This window comes from Semicossyphus pulcher, unplaced genomic scaffold (genome assembly GCF_022749685.1).
Source record: "Semicossyphus pulcher isolate SPU_LCO1_2020_fin unplaced genomic scaffold, fSemPul1.0.p SCAF_21, whole genome shotgun sequence".
In the NCBI taxonomy this organism is placed as follows: Eukaryota; Metazoa; Chordata; class Actinopteri; order Labriformes; family Labridae; genus Semicossyphus; species Semicossyphus pulcher.
Window position 1 is genome coordinate 12,058,506 of NW_027211695.1, and position 15,677 is coordinate 12,074,182.

Here is a 15,677-nt window from a genome sequence, read left to right on the forward strand (position 1 = left end):
ACTCCAGCTTCCTCCCAGTCTAAGACATACTGGTTAGGTCAATTGTTGACTCTTTGTTGCCAGAACGTGTGTAAATGAGCGTGAATGGTTGTCTGTCTGCCTTCTCCTCCTGTGGTTTCCTCACGTCTGTCCATGTATCCCAAGTTGGAGGGAATAAGACACAAAGAAATGAAGTTCATTTTCATTAGTTTTATGGCATGTTATGTTTTACACCTACAAGCCATGTCAAACTATATGTAGCTCAGTGTAAGTTCAAGAGCTGTATTAATGCTAACTGCACTGATGCGCTGCTGTTGCTGTTGTTTGAGCCCACAGGAACACATTGTAGCCGGCATCGTAATATTGGAGAAGTAAGTAACTCATTTTGTTTATCGTTGCCTACGCTCTAGCTTCTCTTTTTCTATTTGATTACTGAACAAATGCTGCATAGAAAAGGTGTTGAGAACAGAATTACGAAGGATACTCTAAAAAACTCACAGACATAAATGTAGTAATCAGAAACAAAAGAGAGGATGCACTAATGACTAGCAGATATGTATCTGCCCATCTTTCCGTCCACAGTGTAGCCAGTGGAAAGCTTAGTCCAAGAGAGGCCTTTTGTTCTCACACCTTAGGATAGAGAGGATGTGAGGGTGAAAAAAGATGCAAGGTATTTAGTAATATTTAGTTTGGTTTGTTCTTTTTCCAGGCTGCACAGTGGTGCAGTGGTTAGTGATGTCGTCTAACAGCTGGAAGGTTCCATGTTTGAACCCTGGTTTGGACGTAGTGGGCCTCTCTGTGTGGAGTTTGCATGTTCTCCCCGTGCATGCGTGCGTTCTCTCCAGCTTCCTCCCACGGTCCAAAGACATGTTCGTGAAGTTCATTGGTGACTCTAAAACAGACATACTGCACACCTGGAAGACATTTAAATCTGTTTATTTTTAAGTGTACGAATCAGTGTCAAAATATTTGTGATTATAAAGTTTCTTGTTGATCTTTATACTTTTTTTCTGAATGTATGTATGAAATGCAAACTGTATATATAACGGTATCCTGCAGCATCATTATTTCTGAGCAGAAAGCCCTATATGCTGTCTCAAACATTTGCTATTTTTTTAATGAGTATCGCATTTATGCTCATTGTTTGGGGCTTTTAGGTACAAAAATGAACACCCAATCTGTTTTTGTTAAAGCTTTAAATATTCTGATAAACCTGAGGTGCATGATCTGTGCGACTGTGTTAACAGAGTATTTATGGAAACATCTCATCAGTTAAAAGCACTGATAATAGCCGGCTTAATAGCCAGCTTACTTCAGAACTTATCATACACAATGCTGTGATACTGATCTAGAAAACATTCATAGTCGATGTGCTGCTTTATTGGTTTACAGTTGAAAGTAAAGTAGACATGTTGATAACACACCATGAAACATGAATCATCTTTTATTTCCTTTAATGTGTAAATATCAAGAAACAGAAACTTCAGAGAAGCAACAAAAATAATATTCATTCTGAATGAAGGAATAATAATCACATAATGATATGGCAACATTGTTCTTTAAACGTACAGCCAAAAAGCTTTTGTATTGAATTGAATGAAACTGAACTGACCCAGATTTTTTGTAATGTACATGTTGACAATACTCAATATAAAATGAAGGATATTATCTTAAAGAATTACACATAGTAATTAAGAAGAAATGAATACATCAAACACTTCACACCAAAAAATGACAAACTGGTACTAAATTATGAACTTACAGGAATATAACAGTAAACGCAAAACATTTATAATTGGGTAGATCACAAACATATAAAGGAAATTAAGAATATCATAACTGACTTGATAAAAGGAAAACACTTTCTCTGTCACTTTTTTGGCATTTATTAAGTGTGTTTATCTTTTCAGTGGTAGTGGTAGTGTCATTGGGTAAGACACTGAACCCCAAATTGCTCCCGGGGGCATAGCCAATGGGTATGAATGTGATAACTGATTGACAGTTGGGCACACGTAGCAGCCTCTGCCATCAGTGTATGAATGTGTGTGTGAATGGGTGAATGTGACTTAGAGCAGCTTTGAGTGGTCGCAATCTCTTCAGTGGTGATATTATAGTATACATCTGTCACACAAAATCATAATTTCACATTAAATCAAACTGGAAACATTGTTTGCTTGTGTCCTCACATTTGCACTGACTCCCAAAACAGTCCTGATCAACATAAATATAGAGCTAAAGCTGAGTAGTAAAATGTCTCTCTGAACTGATAATATTTTCAGCCTTCTCATCCCACTCAAAATATGTTACCATTTGTGTTTTCCTACTTGTAAGTGGAAACTGCGGCTCAAAAAATTTCCATGAAAGCAGGATGTGTACCTCTGTATTCTATAAGTACTAGTTGGAGGGAAATGTTAGCGTCACATGGGACATTAAATGACCTCTTGAGACTCTCTTCTGCGTGCTGTTTGGTGACATCTTCCCAAGTGTCAGTGAATATCAGCAGGCTTTGCATTATACTCTTCAGCAAACTTGGAGTTGAACCTTTTCAGTACGTATTTCCAGTAGTCTGAATCCTGAAGGCTTTTATCTGGTGCAATTCGCCAGTCTGGGAAAATGTTGGTGTACTCCTTGTAAGGGTGCCAATCACCATCAATCAGTTTCTGCAGGTTGCCACCTTCTTGTGCTTGAGCTGGCGTATTGCATCATTTATCCTGTCGATACTTGACCTGAGATGTTGATACTCAAACTCTGATGAAGGCTCGTTCGACAAGAGTTCTAGCATTTTATGGAGTATCCATGTCTGAACATAATGCTCATATACCTCTCTTTGTTTTGATTGAGACATCTGTAGGGATCATTTATTTGAATGAACTCTTCATGCATTTTCTGAAACTCTCTGGCAGCAGCTCCGCAGATGTGCTGTTTCAGAGACACCTCAAAGTCTATTTCTACCTTAACATTCTGGATGTTTTTCAGCCTCTCATCAATCCTGTGTAGGATCTCCTGGATGAAAGTGTCGTGGTAATTGTTTTTACTTTCCACTTTTCCCTTCACAAACTGTGTGCAATCCATTATGACATGGTCGGCTTTGTCTTGTAGAGCCATTACATGGTCTTCAATGCTGAAGAACTTGTTGAACGTGTGCTTTACTTTGTTGTTAAAACCTTCAGCTGAATATTTGAAAGGCTTCAGTCCACAATATGGCAGTTTGTTTTTACTTATCAGTTCACATGCAAGACTCCCCTTACGTGACAGATTGTCTCTCAGGTAGTAACTTCCACTTGCCATGACATCTGTGGCCTCTTGTTTGTAAAGGACTTGTTCCTTCACCATTTTATTCCACATCTTGTCAAATTCTTCATCCAACTTTTTGTCTGTCATGTTGACCTTATTCTTACGGCATTCTTCAATCAATGCACGTACTCTCCCTTCTAATTCTTTTGTGTGGTTCACCTTGATTCTATCAAGTTCTGTCATTCTCCTTCTGACAACTGTTGCTGCTGTGAGCTGGTTATGTACAGAGCTCTCAATTTCTCGACGAAGGCTCTTTGCACTGTTTGCAAAGTCCTCTCTGTATGCTTCAACTAGATAGACATGGCCATCTGTTTGCTTGAAGTACTTTGCCAGATTATCAAGAAGCGTTGTCTCCCATTTAGAAAGCTCTGAGCATGCTTCACTTTTCAGGTCTGTGAGAAACTGTCCAATGTCAGACTCCTCAGATTTCACTCTGCCAAAGTTAGAAATCTTTATTTCTGCTGTTTTTGTCCAGGAGTACATTTCTTTTTTGAATTCCCATTCCCATTTGTTGAATTCTGTACACAGCCTCATGTATGCATCAGCCAGCAGGCTGTTTCGGAAGCTGAAGATGAAGTTTTCGTTCTTGACAGCATTCCACAGGCTTGTGATCCATGTTCTTCTTGAGCTCATAAACAGCCTCGCTGTATCCTGCATTAACTGGTGCCATTGGTGGAACTCCATTCCAGAGACTTGGAATGTACCAGTTCCCAGTGTCTGGATTGTACCCCATGACATCAGTGAAACTTGTTCTGCTCCTTGTTTTCCATTTTGGCTGCTGCCTGGGTCATCTCATTTAGCTGCTGCAAGAGCATTTCCCTTTCTCGTAGGTTCTTCTCAGGGGCTGATACATCTGCCACATTCTGGTGAACAAACTGACATTTAGGTTTTTTCCCCACCTCTTTCATCCTGAGAGATGCATGCACGACTATCTGTAGGATGTCCTTCATTTCTGTTGAATTCTCCATTGCAAAATTGATGATTGTGATGTCACTCAACCCCACAACTAGTGTTGCAAGCTCGTTGTCGTGTTCATAGCTGTTGTCTAGTTTTGCGAGCTCTGGTGACTTTAAGCCCTCGGTGTCAATGATTATGATGAAGTCACATTTGAGTTCTTTTTTGATGTCTTCATTGACTTTGGTGAGCAACATGAAGGCACCTCGAGTGCATCGACCACTGCTGACTGCAAACTGTACTCCAAACATGGTGTTGAGGAGAGTAGACTTCCCTGTACTCTGAACTCCAAGAACAGTGACTACCAATAGAATAGAAAAGAACAGAATATCTTAATTGTCATTGTACATGTACAACGAAATTGAGTGCAATCCTTATTAGTGCAGATAAGAACACATAAAACATTAAAAAAAACTGTATATAAAAATATATATATATCACATAAAAACACACACACACACAGGGCTTGTTCCAGTTCTAATAAAGTGCATTACTTGCAGTTAAGTGCCGTTATTGCTTTTGGATAAAAAGTGTTTTTTAACCTGTTTGTACTTGTTTTAATTGTCCTGTATCTTCTGCCCGAAGGCAGTAGTTCAAACAGGTGGTGACCGGGGTGTGAGGGGTCTCTGAGGATGTTGTGGGCTTTATGGAGGTTGCGAGAGCTGTACAGGGGTCCGTTTCACAAAGCAGGTTCAACAAACTCTGAGTCTAACCCTGAACTCTGAGTTGATCTACTCTGAGATAGAAAACTCTGAGTTTTCGGTTCCAGAACAGCTGATTTGAGTTAGTTTGATCAACTCGGAGTAGTTTCACCTGGAGTTAAGCGCGTGCACCACAACTATAAAAAGACAGCATCAGTGGAGCCCCGATTCGACGAGTCACCATGGCAACGGGGAAGGGGAGGGCTGCGTTTTTCACCCCACTTGAACTGGACATTTTAATGTGCTCATACGGCGAGTTTGAACATGTTTTTAGAAGGAAGTGCAACACCGCTGCAGCTGCAAAAGAGAGGGAGACGGTGTGGGAGAACATTGCTGCTCGGGTCAATGCGTAAGTTTAAATGTAGTCCTTTGCAATCACAATAATATTACAGGGGAAAACTGCTTCAATGATAGCCTATTAATTTATTTCATTTAGGTGCAATCCCGCGGGGGAGAAGCGCACTTGGCAGCAGCTTAAGATGAAATATAAAAATATTGTTCAAACAGGTAAGACCTCGGCATAACCTCATGGGGGTACCTCATTTTGATCATGTTTTACATTGTAAAGTAAATATTAAGTGGCTGTTTGACTGTGCAGTTGTTTTATCCCCACCATAATGCTGTTTTCACAAACATAAATGTCTTCTCATCTATATCATGTTCTGTTAAATAATTAAGCCTATTTAAACTAACACAGACTTCTACTCAGCCAACAGAAAGAAGGCAGATGCCCGTAAAACGGGTGGTGGCCCAGCACCGCCACCTCTAACGGATGCAGAGAAGCTGGCCCTTAGCCAGAATTTAGGAAGGCCAGTGGCTGAGGGAATCCCTGGAGGGAGCTCATCCTCTGAGCCCACCCCTCAAGACACAAGTGCCTTTATAAAATGTAATATGCCTAGGCCTATATACCTTTTTTAAGCCTATTCATACAAATATGTATTTCCCTTTCATGTCTTTTTTTTTCCTTTTGTCCAAACAGATTCTGATGGTGCTATCTGCCTGGTGGAGCCCCCTCACGCCACAACATACCTTTTAACTGTAAGTAGGCAATACTCCAAATATTTTGCCAAATGGTAGTTTAAGTATACTGAAACATATCACTCATCCAGGAAGAAGAGTATGAGGAAACTGTGTCTGCTGCCTTTACAGAGGGGGATCCAGAAAGGCCTATAGAGGTAACATCTTGATATGTTACTGATAGTTCTCTTCTCATTCACATTTCTTAACATTCTGGTGGAATATAGAGTGTGACATTTAGCCTACACTGAAGTATTAACACATTCTCATCCTTTTTAACAGGGCATGGCTGGGCAGCAGCAGGAGGGTCCCTCAACTTCCACTGCACAGATTGACACAGTGAGATGGATGTTCAGTAAACACCAGAGGTTCATTCTGTGGAATTCATGTGTAACTGTATAATTTAATGTCCTTATGTTTTCCCAGTTACCAGTAAAAGACATTTACAAAATTCACCTGCTGAAAAAAATTCAAAAAACCGACAAAGAAATACAATACTTGGACCGCCAGATTAGGAGGGCAGACCTAGAAATTGAAATACTGGAGCACAAGTTAGAGGTAGGTGCATGGTCACAGCTGAATTATGTTAATTATGTTAACTATTGGGACATTAACTAAACTAGCCCTTGTATTTGTAGGAAATAAAGAAGACCAAATGAAATTTGTATTATGTCTTTATTTGACTGCTGTGGTGGTGGTGATGATGGTGATGATTAGTCTCTGAAGTGGTTATGGCATATGGTGTCTCTGACTGCTCTGCCGTCCTGCATAGCTGGCAGGTGGATGGGGTCATCATCAAGGTCTTCGATTTGTAGGGCAGGGTGTTGCTCTCCTCTAATAGTGGCAATATTATGAAGAACAACACATGCCACAATAATATCACAGGCCCTCTCAGGGGTCACCCTAAGGTGACTTAGGCACTGGAAACGGGCTTTCAGCAGGCCTATGGTCATCTCCACCCGGGCTCTCGTCCTGCAGTGAGCCCGGTTGAAGTTCTGTTGGGGGCCTGGTTCAGGGTCAGGGTAAGGGGTCAGCAGCCTAGGTTGGCATGGGTAACCCCTGTCACCCAGCAGAAGGCCATCAAACTCTCCTGTAATGTATAGTGGATACATTAGAGTATATTAAATGAGGAAGACAAGTGAATTATATTGTGCAAATCTTTAGGCTGCTTACCACGTTGCAGTCTGTTGCTCAGGTTAGACTCGCGATAAATCCTTGAGTCATGAACAGACCCAGGCCACTTGGCCTCCACATTGGAAATGATGTATGCAGCATCACATATGATCTTGACAGTGCAGAGAATGACAGATGTTGAACTATGATGCACTCTTTAACATTTCGAAACAGTAGTCAATCTTCATGTACCTGCACATTTATACTGTGAATTGACTTCCTATTCACATAATCTGCTTCATTATGTGACGGAGCCGTGATGGGGATGTGTGTGCCATCTATGCAGCCAATCACACTGGGAAATCCTAAAAGAAATTAAAATGACTAATCCCATTCTGAGGTTGCAGCACAATGTCATTAACAGAATATAATTTAAAATTAAGGACGGATTAGGTTGTGTATGTAGATGATGGACTGTGACGTGAAATGGTACCGCTCAAAAAGATAACTGTCTGGAAATGCAAGAACATCTATGCGCGGTCTGATAACAATCTCCCGACGAATATTTAATTCTCTGCGCAGTAATGCTGCACCTTCATCCACGGGATCGTTGTCAAACGGACATGCCATGTTAGTGGAAAAAGTCGCCACCTACTGTGCCTATGGCCTAATATAAGCCTACTGACTGATTTTTTTAAATAACACACGGCAGAACTTTGCTACGCCGATGATGTTCTGGGCCGTTTTGACGACCCTCTGGGGCGCTTTCCTGTCAGCTGCTGTGCAGCTGGAGAACCACACAAACATGCAGTATGTCATTACAGTCTCTATGGAGCAGCGGTAGAAGGACACCAGCAGTTTCTGTTTGATGTTCAGAATTTTTGTTTTTGTTTTTGTTTTTGTTTTTGTAAGCCTCCCTGAGGATAGACAGTTTCTCTCAAGACAGATTAGTGAGGTTCATTCTCATCCATTTCAAGAAATAACACCTCTCTGTCCCTGGTGCTGATATTGCGTTGATGAAACATGTCATTGCATTCGACATGTCGTAAGAGTTCTGTTGTTATTGCAGTTTTGCTTTCTGTTTCTGAAGTTCACTTTTGTACCTTTCTATGTTTTCTGACCCAAGATTTTTAAGCCGAAACTCTTCCTTCTCTAAGCAAGTCAGTTCCTTCCATATTTCCCCTTGCAAAGGTAGCTGATCTTCTTTGTATTGGAGGATATCTTGAATCTTTGAAGTGATGGCATCTGCATGTTTCTTGGCAGTCTGGCATTCCTGTCAGTCTTCATCAACCCAGATTCCCAGTTCATAGGCAATGTTAGCCATCTGATCAATTTGCATCTTCATCTTTGACTTCTCAACTACATCGATGACTTTTTCACGCAGTTTTTTGTCAAATTCAGCATCATTCAGTTGCTTTGTATTCAAAAGGATGTGGCTGTTCCTCAGGATCAGCTTGTTTGCCACCTTTTTCAGAGCATCAATACTGAATCGGTGGCTTTGATAGTTACCGACCAAGAAGATCTGTGCCTTGTGGTGTTGGTTTGTTGAAATCGTTTCCTGACCACTTGGTTTATTATTATTAGTAAGTAAATTCAGTGGTTCAAGTGATTTATTGGAAAGAAAAACCAGTTCAGTTGAGTTGGCAAACACTTAGGCCTGCATTGTCGCACATAAAAAGCAGATGTTGTATTACAGTAATCAGTTGGCTACTGTTTTCATAAGCTTATCATTGAAGTGTACAACAATAAATTTTCATAATTCCCTGCATTCCAAGAGGGCCCTTTTTGCAGGGTTGGTTCCTCTTTATTTACAATTGCGTTAGAAAAACATTTTGTCCCGTAGCCTTGAGTTTGCCTATTAGAACTTCTTTTTACTTTTTTTACATTTTTAACCTCACAAATTAATGTTGTTTAAGTTTTACAGATCTGATTTACTGATAACTTGCATCTTAATTTGGAAAAGGACAGCTGGGAATGGTGGTAAAATATTTTACCCAATACTGCTGGTGTAGAAATGATTGCATTTAGTGCGAGAGAATGTTGTTTGAGGTTTAAAGCCTTCAGCTCGCTTTACTCCTAAATATATGTTAATGTTGCTTTTCTGACAAGAATCATGAATCAATATTCTCATGATATGGTTTATACAATAATAATAATAAAAGTGACATGCAGAAAAAATGTGTGTATTTCAAAATCAATTCATTTTGACGAGGAAAGTCTCAATGTAACAAATAAAGGCTTCAAATGGCTGAGGCTGAGGCTGCCTTATAGGTAACTGCAGTGTGGGCCTTTCCCAAACTTCCCCCTACACCCTCACCCTATGCTCTTCTACTCAGTTGGGTCTGGGTGGGAGTGTGTTGTTTAACTGTCCACCAACAAGTCTGCACGGATGCTGACTTACTGACCAGGTGCAACGCTGTGTTATGTTTGTCATGAGATGAGAGATGTAAATTGTTCCGCGTTATTACCCATACAAATGAAAACTGCTTTTATTAAGAAACATGAGATAATAAAAACTGACGTCAGCGTCTTAAAGTGAACGTTATATTCAGGATCTAATAACCGTTTTCTTGTCGAGAAATGATACAAGTGCAAAGTTTAAAAAGGTAATATATATTTGGACGGTTGTAAAAAGTCAGCAGTCCATTAACATCAGAATGGGATAGATAAAGGCCTTTTTACAGATAAGAACAAGTCATGCAGGGGCGGTTTTATTGATTTTAGGGCCCCAGGCAAAGACCAATGTGAGGCCCTCTTCCATCTTGCTTAACTGAATCATAGCTGGTAAAAACTATTTGGAGGCGCTCTTTTCAGTTACCAGAAATGTCATTAGTTAGCTCAGCCCCTTCAACTACACCTTTTACAACGTCAACTACTGGTTGCTCCGCTGTTTTATTAAAAAACTTGGTTTCCCAAAGTGGGGGGCGCGCCCCCTAGGGGGCCCCCGGAGTAACGACAAGGGGAGCGTGGCATGGCTCAATAAAAACAATGCACGCAGTCCTGCACTGCTAGCAAAGCATGGCCACTTTGTCAAAGGACTGCCAGATAATCAAGGCTGACGATGAATCTATACGTCACAACTACTAGATCTCTCCCTCGGCTTCACCTGTGCAACGGTGAGTAATCGAGAGACCACAGTTTTGGTGTGCCTCAAAGTAGCTTTTTACAGCCCCCCCATTATGCGGTGTGCGCTAAATATAAACACTTTTAGCGCATGTCCACTCTGTGAACGTTCCGTTTATGTGGCCACTGCTTTAACGATCACCGCGGTGAGGTGCCGCTGATAACGGGAATACACTAAGCCGCCTGGCGTAACTGAAAGCCTCGATCATCCAGCCCACATTGCGTGTGACAGTGGCAGCAGCGTTTGGTGCTTCCTTTACAGTTTACAGGCAGGTGACACAGACTGCTGCACAGCGGTCACATCTCTGTGTGCTCTGCTAAAGAGCTGCACTAATATGATATCAGACAGACTTTTCCTGTAGATGTGTCGTGAAAAAATTGAAAATGGCGAGTTTTGCTTTTGCACCAAGCAGCAATGAGGTAGCAGCTTTACATGAGTCAATTTGTCTTATTGCACGTCCTGCAACGTGACTGTTGCACATGTGCACATCGCTACTGCAATTGTTCAACTTTAATGCCAAACAGAGTGGCTTCATAAAGTTGCATCTGTGCCATCAAATGCTCAACTCGCCTCTTATAAAGTAGCTTACAGAGCTGCTTCATGTAAAAAGCTGAACACTATGAGGAATTAATACTACCCTCAGCTATTGTGGTTTCACTTCTGATTGATGAAGCAACAGTCAGCAAACTTAAGGCTATCCCTCTGTCAACAATGCCATTGTGAGGTGCATTTATGACATGTTAAATAATTGAAAATATTTTATCTACCAAAGGGGGGCTTGCAGAAAAAGTTTGGCAACCACTGACCTAAGGGTACAGATCCTCGTCTGTCTCATGTCTTGGTCAATCCAATCATTTATCTCTATTACTAACCTCAGCCTGCAGTCCCATAATTAAAAAACAAAAACCTGCCACCAGAACAGTTTAAACCTGGCACAAAGTAGTGTCCCTACAACTGCAGGTCTGTTTCCAATGCACAAATGGGGGACTGTTCTCTGATCAAGTGACACTTCCATAGTGGGACTGATCTATGAGAGGGATGACTCGGCCTAGAGAGGCATAACTAATATAATTGTGTAGGGAACTGGCTAGTCAGAATGTCTCTACTGAGACACTAAATATAAGGGCAGTCATGTTAAGCTCCCCTCACATGTAGCAGTGTTTACATGTAGCTGCTTGATCACATGTGAGACAGACATGATGGCTTTGATACCATAAGATGCCTCAACTCCTTGTAGAGATCACACTGGTGGTCTTGACCTTTTTTCCTTCCACACACTGTGTTGCATTGTGGTAATGGAGGTTGTGTTGACCTTACAGTGATGCGATGTAGCAATGAACTGTTTCATCTTCTAAACAGTGGCGAGATGGATGAGATGTGAAGTCAATCTGAAAAGTCTCTGAGCATCAGACTGGACGTATGTGGGCACACACTTAGCCTTGTCTGTGCTACAAGGTGACTCACTGCGGCCCTGTGGTTCACACAGACGTGGCTGAATTTCAGTTTATTATTATTTTAACATTTCCAAAATCTGCAAAGTAAAACAAGATGAACCCTTATCACTGCAGTTATTCAGAGATCCTGTGTTGGGTCAGTGCACAGAACGGCTGCAACACCCCACAATAGCAAACACACGCTCTCACTCTTGATAACCCTCAGCTTGGTCTCGATTGAAAAGCTGCACCTGTTGTCTTGTTTTTACATTCTTTGTTGAACTCAGAAACCCAATACTTGAGATGAAGAAAAATGTTAAATAAGATGATTATTAAAAAAAAGTATAGTAAAACTATATCAATAAATGAGGTGATGATATTTCTGTTTACTTTAGAAGTTATTATACACTGTATGCTGTGATTCTGATCCGGGAAACATTAAAGACATTCATAGCCAGTCTGCCAATTCTGTCTCTTTATTTCAATAGTAAACAGAAGTAAGTAATGTGTCCATAATGACAACATGGAATTAATTAAATGCTTTAAATTAAAAATGGAAATGAAATCAATCAATTCAAAGTTTGAAAAAAAATCACATATGAATAAATTTAAAGTAATAATCTTGAAGATTTTCATTTCAATAAATGTCTCTTTTGTCCCTCTGGATCGCTGAATGAGGTAACACAATGGTGACAGAGCCTATGGCCCACTGATGAAAGCCTTTGCATTTGCAGTATATAGTATTATTACAGACTGGGTGTCTGATGCTAATTTCAGGGACTAAATCACAAGTGGCGACCGGTTGTGACGCGTTTTCCATCACCCAGCAGTAGTTGGTCTGCCAGAGAGCGTAGGCGGAGCTAAACATGTTGCTTTATTCTGCAGATCATTGGTGAATAAACAGTCACCAGAATACATGAAATACAGTGTTTGCCTGGGGGAGGACCGCCCAAACCCTTCAGCTCACTCTGTGTCTCCTCTCCAATGTTAAACAAAACTCATGCCCCTGAATGTGAGAGAGAACTCAATAACTCTATCTCCATCCTGAGGTAAGCCTGCCATCTAGTGGCAACCTGGAGCAAGGTTCACATTTCCTTAGAGCCACACTAGCTCCTGGAATCCAAATCTTTGCTGCTGTGTAGATAACTTCGGTAGGACCACACTGTTCTATTCATCATGTATGGGTCCAATAATGATGTCAGAACTGTGAAGAACTTTCCAGTATGATTTGATTCTTTACACATGGCTGCCCTATTCAGCCATCCACTAACTCTTAAAACACTGTGTTTGAATCAGCAAAGTGATACAATTTAGCAGACGTTAGATCTAAAATGTTCACTGATTTAGATGTGAATAATGAATGTTACTAAGGTGCCAAGAATGTGTAAAAATGAGGTTGTTTATCGAAAATGTTCCCAGGGGAGGCCCCCCAGATCTCCTACCAGGGCCCCACATTGTACAAAGACAACAAATCAACAAATAAGCTCTGTAATGGATAATTGTTTTGCATAAGGACATGCAAGAAAATAAAAAATTGGCACTGTGTGACACAAACTGCTATTTGACCATAAGAGGGTATAATTTTGTGACATGTAATGTTTTACACCTACAAACGAGGCATGTTAAACTATTTAGCTATCACTAAGACTTATGGCAACTTATCTCCAGATAATAAGGTGATGCTCATATTTGGGAGGGGGCACCAAATCCAAATCTCTCCTCAGCACCAAAATGGCCAGAGCCAGCCCTGCTCCACACTGACTGTTTTTTCTGCATAAAACCAAAGGCCGGACAAAGTTTTTAAATTAAGTATCTGGTGCTTTTTGTTACGGCCTGGTACCGTTTTGACCCCAAAGCAGAGACGGGACACCGGTGAAAAATACAAAAAGATTTATTAACAGATTTACACAAAAAAATGTTCAGAGCAAGCAGTGGCGATGGGAGGCTGGCTGGCTTGCGTTGACTCGCCGGTCAGAGTTAACACCATGAGGACCGAGCACATGGAAACGCTCAGGCACAGAGCACGCAAAAAGGCAGGCAGGCAGGCAACTCACCATAAGCTGCCAACACAGAGAAACAAGAGTCAGGAAAACACAATCAAAAAATACAAAAGAGAATATACTTCACCACGAGTGTCAGCTTTATCAAATAAATTGGAATGATCTGGCGTCGAAGAGAAGTCGAAACCAAGCTTAAGCAGAGGATAGAGATCAGGTGTGCCTTGTCTGCCTGCTGCAGGTGAAGCCAGCCACGCCCCCTGTCACACACCAGCACTGCAGGAGAGGAGAAGAGAAAGGGGAGGGAGAAAAAAGGGAGAGCAGAGCAGACCAAAAACCAGAGCAGAGTCCAACAAAAAACACCAACCTAACACTTTTCTTTGTTTTATGGGACATTAAACTCAATATATTTTGGGGTCTTTTGAAAGAGACAGGAAATTATTTATGTACTTACATTTTATTTGGTTTTATCAGTTGATTAGGAGACAAATCATAATTGTTACTTTCAGCCGTCGTTGAAAGAACCAGTTCAAGTGCTGTTAAAAAATGTTTTATTTCTTCCTAAAATTAATCAACTTTAAATGATCTGCAGGTCCATTTCAGAGAAAGTCTGAAAACCTGATAATAATAATCTGGGCTTGGTGGGAATAAACTAGGAAAAGACAAAAAAGACATAATGTTTGACTTTTTTTTTAGGTTCCACAACCAAAGCAGCCGTTTGGGTAGAAGTCCTCTATGAGCAGCTCGGTGTACCAGTCGCTATACAAAGAGAGGAACATTAAGCCAGTATGTATTTTATTGAATCTTTCATAAGATGAATCAGCAGACAAACTTAGCAGACGTTTCCCAGATTTCCAGTTTCTATTTTGAGTTGGTCTACTTTACTTTATCTGGCAGATCACCTTAAAAACATGATATAAGCACATTTTTGCACATTGACACTATAAAACTGTGACTTACCGTCTGTGATTTAAAAAAAGACAACAGTATATTTTAGAGGGGAGGGCTGTGTTAATGCTAACTGCACTGATGCACTGTTGTTGCTATTGTTTGAGCCCACAGGAACACATCGTAGTCTTCATCAAATGTGTCACTAGTGCTGTCTTTGCTTTGCCTGGACTCCATAGCTTTAGCCTGTCTGTTTATATATTTCATTACTGAACAAATGATGCATGGTAAAGGTGCTGAGAAAAGAATTTCAGAGGAGATTGTAAAAAAGTCCACACAGCCATAAATGTAGAAATCAGAATCAAACGAGAGGATGAACTAATGACTAGCAGATATGCATCTGCCCATCTTTCCATCCACAGTGTAGCCAGGAGGAAAGCTGAGGCCATGTGAGACCTTTTTTTCTTACACCTGTGGATAAAAACGCTGTGAGGGTGACAAAAGATAGGTATTTAGTTTTGTTTAGTTTGGTTTGTTTATTTTATAAGCTTCCACTTGAGGGCGCCATTGTGACAGATTCACTGCTTTCTGCCCGAGACTGAAGAAAAACAACAAACCTGGTGGTTGGACAGAAACAGACATGCATCTAGAAGACATTTAAATCTTGTATTTATTTCTATGTAAAAGAAAATAAGTGTAAAAATATTTGTAATTATCACGTTTCTGTTTATCCTTTTTTGTTTTCTCTATTATGATCTTGCAGCATCATGATTTCCGACCAGAGAGCCCTATATGCTGTCTTAATCATTTGCTATCATTTAGCTCACTGTTTGTGGGTTTGCAGGAGAAAAGTTAACTACCAATCTTAAAGTTAAATCTTAAAATTAAAGCTTTGAGAGTATTCATGGAAACATCTCAGCAGTTAAAAGCACTGATAATAGCCAGCATAGGCCAGCTAACTACTGTAAGGGTGCTGTAAGGGACTGACAAGTGATCCAGGGTCAGGACCTCTAAACTAATCAGATTGTAAAACTAGAACATAAATAAATGAAGTAATGATTTTTCTGTTTACATTAGAAGTCATTCTACACAATAATGTGATACTGATCAAGAAAACATTAAAAGACATGTATTGTCACTGTGCTGATTACAATCTTTAATAAATCAGTTAACAGAA

At 40.5% G+C, this 15,677-nt stretch overlaps 1 pseudogene; it reads right to left on the bottom strand.

Moving 5' to 3' along the window:
* Window positions 1-2,754: 2,754 nt before the first annotated feature.
* LOC138601158 (interferon-induced very large GTPase 1-like) lies at window positions 2,755-5,112 on the bottom strand (annotated as a pseudogene).
* Window positions 5,113-15,677: the final 10,565 nt, after the last annotated feature.